Below are 1382 nucleotides of genomic sequence, written 5' to 3'. Positions count from 1 at the left end.
TGTGTTGTCAGTGTTGAAGTGAACTGACCACATCAACTAACGTATGTTTAAACAAATACAGAAGCCCTAAATTTTTACAAGCCAATCAAGTGTCAATCAACTGATCTCCGTCCAGCATCCGTCTGTGGACCATGCTACTTTCGACTTCCGTGTGAACCTATACTGACAGAAATTGAACGCCCATTGTTGGCATTTCCAGCTTATACCCCAAGAAACCTTAGTTGGGAGAGGTCTGCTCTCGAAAGCCGGACATGCTCACTCTCGCTAATCAGACATTGCATACAATCAGTGCACACGTACGGAATACTAACATGGCTGGAAAGGTGAGAAACCTTGACGCCAATATCAGAGGATAGATGTAACATCGAGCTTAGGTTATGGTGGCAATCGTGGAAAGAGAGATGCTTCGATACATCAAAGTTGGTTGATCACTGTTGGCGCGCAGTGATCACATGACTCACTGGTGCGTTTTGTAACGAGTGCACGAAGTAACAACTACGGGATCAGAATGGATGCGAAGTTTGAAATATATCCTCAAATACTATCAACCTGGTGAAAAATCTCTGCCTGACCTTCACGATGAATGTTCGTTAAGGCTGAGGTGGGACAGGTAAGACAATGGAGCGATAAGTGAATCGGCTATACTGAGGTAGGGTATCGGGTTCATCATAGATTTCCTTAAAAATGTGACATATTTGACCTTAGTGGTAAGCACGGCCCAGTTTCCAGGCCAGACATCTTAGCTAAACACTTCCTGTCACTTTGTGATGTGCATAGGCTAGATGGGTTTCACAACTGCGTTGACAGTATCATACTCCGCTCCACTGTTCAGATGTGTATACCTCAGTGATGTTTAACTTTGCACACATCGCACTCTTGATCGCTCTCTCTTGGACACAAGTATAGAGAGAGACAGACAAACTGAGGCATCGGTTTTTGAGTACTTCACAGCTCACCCTACGGCCCCGGGCACTCCAGATTAGCCATACCCCAACCATACACAACTAAGACGCCAGTTTCAGGATCCGGCTCAGCGTGCCGCTTGTTGGCATCGCCGTGATTCATTGACTAGTTCACCCGTCACCTGACTCCTGATTGTTCAGATCAACATGCATGCCTGAACCTACATCTCACGTTATGTTCCAAGTGGAATATCTTCTACACGAAGTATTGGTCATGCGAATAAAATCAATTGCCCCCAGGTCGGAGCGTTGGCAATCCAATGGACAGGATATATTTATGACCTGTTGTTCTTTTCATGGTTCGGTTTCGGGAGCACCATTGTAGTTTATATGTGAACAAATTTCTTATGCAAATTCGAACTGGTCAAAACAGTCGTTGGTTTGAAATTACTCCATTTTTCTTTGCTGTCATTGTTCTGA

General features: G+C 44.6%; 1 protein-coding gene across 1 annotated transcript in view; it reads left to right on the top strand.

Moving 5' to 3' along the window:
* Positions 1 to 1382, top strand: part of T265_08926 (hypothetical protein) — a gene marked incomplete at both ends in the record, with an annotated part of 7478 nt that overhangs the window by 1578 nt on the left and 4518 nt on the right. The gene's annotated exons all lie outside the window — the stretch shown is intronic.

Source organism: Opisthorchis viverrini (assembly GCF_000715545.1).
Source record: "Opisthorchis viverrini unplaced genomic scaffold opera_v5_246, whole genome shotgun sequence".
In the NCBI taxonomy this organism is placed as follows: domain Eukaryota; kingdom Metazoa; phylum Platyhelminthes; class Trematoda; order Opisthorchiida; family Opisthorchiidae; genus Opisthorchis; species Opisthorchis viverrini.
Note: the sequence above shows the minus strand (reverse complement) of the source record. Positions and strands in the feature narration are given on the sequence as shown.